At 63.2% G+C, this 2,500-nt stretch overlaps 1 non-coding gene across 1 annotated transcript; it reads right to left on the bottom strand.

Moving 5' to 3' along the window:
* Window positions 1-617: 617 nt before the first annotated feature.
* On the bottom strand, window positions 618-771 carry LOC140472970 (5.8S ribosomal RNA). The gene has a single exon (XR_011957989.1). It is a non-coding gene; the product is annotated as a 5.8S ribosomal RNA (ribosomal RNA).
* Window positions 772-2,500: the final 1,729 nt, after the last annotated feature.

A 2,500-nucleotide genomic window follows, 5' to 3' on the forward strand; every position in this document is an offset into this window, starting at 1 on the left:
CAGGCACTCGGCGCCAGCAGGGGAGACAGGATCAGACGCCCCGCCGGCCACTTAAGGCCGAGGACGAACCACGAGACGGGCGGCTGCAGCAGCGGGCGGCCTGCAGCTCCCAGCACTCTCAATCGATCAACCATCGAGTCGGGTCAGCGTGTCAAACCGGCGAGCTCCACGGTCAGGCCGGCGGCGCACCAGCACCGGACCTCCGCGGCTCCCTTCACTCTTTCCACTGCCAGCCAACCGAGAGACGGACCCAATGCGGACGTGCAGAGCTTAGGCAGACCCCCCACTGGAGGCTCAACACTTCGTGGCAGCTCCGTGTCCCAGAGACCAGGAGGGTTGGCACACACACACAGTGTGAACCACCGACAGCCATTCTGGGACCGGTGACAGCCGTGCTGGCCCCACTGCCACGACACAGACGGACGCCAGGCCGCGCTCCCCGGCGGGGGGATGGCGTCGAGCCTGACGAACGGAATGTGCAGGGTGGGGGGGAAAGGCCAAGCGCTCCGACGCCGGAGGGCTCCGGAGTCTGAACTTAGGGGGACAAAGAGGACGGGTCCTCTGCGACACCCCAGCCGCGCTCTCGCCAGCCAAGGCGAGTGCGATTGATTGCCAAACGACCCTCAGACAGGCGTGGCCCCGGGAAGAACCCGGGGCCGCAAAGTGCGTTCAAAGTGTCGATGATCAATGTGTCCTGCAATTCACATTAATTCTCGCAGCTAGCTGCGTTCGTCATCGACGCACGAGCCGAGTGATCCACCGTCAAGAGTTGTCTGAGTTTGTTTTAGGTCTCTCCCTCGCCAGAGGAAAGCGACCCGGACCGCACATACGCTCCCCACCTTGAGCTACAGCCACCTGCACGCCGGCGTGCGGGCGGAGCAGGGTGGCGTGAAGCGATGGGGAGCACCATCCTGGTGCGGCCCGCAGAAACATACGTCTATTGGGGGGAGGAGGACAGGGCGCCCAAGAGGCGATGCGTGCCCCAACGCACCGCAGCGACGGAGGCAGGATCACCGCCACCATGTCGCCCGCCTAGTATCACGAGGCGTGCAGCAGCTTTGCCCTAGGAAAAGCAGAGGCGGGAACGGGCACCGGCCATCGGTTCGGCAGCGTCACTGACGCGTGCACGTGGCGGCGTGTCGGCGAGCGGACTTCCTGCGAGGAGGCGGGGGCGGCACTCGCCCGAGCAGACGCCCGCCCGGCCCAGCCACCGCCGAGGTGGACTGGGAGTCGCGGCAACGGCTCGTCATACTCGTTCCCACACTCACAGCGCAGCTTGCCCGCAAGCCACCGACCACCGATCGACGCCAGGCGCCCCGACCGAGAGCGGGATCGCTCGTTCGCCCTGCTGGCAGTTCGCTGGGGATCACTACTGCACGGAGCTCGGAGACCGACGGGCGGCAACTCGAGAGTCTTTAAACCACCACCCCCATCCCGCAAGTGCAAAGAGGCTGTATACGCACAGACGGGTGAGGGGAATAGGTACCCCGTCGGGTTTGAAGGGAGCGTGACTAGATAGCAACGATGTAAACCCAGCCGATTTGGGAGCGAAAGACCGGCGCCTGCATCACCGGCTTCGTTTCCCGTGGCTGGAGAGTACACCGAAACCCTCCGTCTGTCGCGAGCTCCCGACGACGCGGTGCCGCCAAGCAGCAGGGCCGGACCTGGTGTGGCTCCCCTCGTCGATCACAGACCGGTCGGCACTACTGACGAGACGGTGGAACGGGCTTCGCCCCTTGTGACGAAGGGTGATGCGAACCCGCCCGCCCGCGTGCGTTCGGGGTGGACTCGGCAAACGGAGATTTGAAATCGGAAAGTGTCCTCCTGCCCCGCGCAGGTAGGCGCCCAACAGTTGTGGGGGGTTTGGCGGTGACCACGGCTGCAGGGCCTGCTACCCCGACGAGCTCTCCTGCTGGCCCCGAAACCACCCTCGCGAGACAAGTTGAAACGGAAACGGGCGTACCCCCAAGCCGACGATCCTTTCTTATTTGTTACTTTTTTTTTCACTTGCTCGAGTTGTGGCGATTTGGCGGTGACCACGGCTGCAGGGCCTGCTACCCCGACGAGCTCTCCTGCTGGCCCCGAAACCACCCTCGCGAGACAAGTTGAAACGGAAACGGGCGTACCCCCAAGCCGACAGAGATCCTTTCTTATTTGTTACTTTTTTTTTTCACTTGCTCGAGTTGTGGGGGTTTGGCGGTGACCACGGCTGCAGGGCCTGCTACCCCGACGAGCTCTCCTGCTGGCCCCGAAACCACCCTCGCGAGACAAGTTGAAACGGAAACGGGCGTACCCCCAAGCCGACGATCCTTTCTTATTTGTTACTTTTTTTTTTCACTTGCTCGAGTTGTGGGGGTTTGGCGGTGACCACGGCTGCAGGGCCTGCTACCCCGACGAGCTCTCCTGCTGGCCCCGAAACCACCCTCGCGAGACAAGTTGAAACGGAAACGGGCGTACCCCCAAGCCGACGATCCTTTCTTATTTGTTACTTTTTTTTTCA

This window comes from Chiloscyllium punctatum, unplaced genomic scaffold (assembly GCF_047496795.1).
Source record: "Chiloscyllium punctatum isolate Juve2018m unplaced genomic scaffold, sChiPun1.3 scaffold_477, whole genome shotgun sequence".
NCBI lineage: Eukaryota > Metazoa > Chordata > Chondrichthyes > Orectolobiformes > Hemiscylliidae > Chiloscyllium > Chiloscyllium punctatum.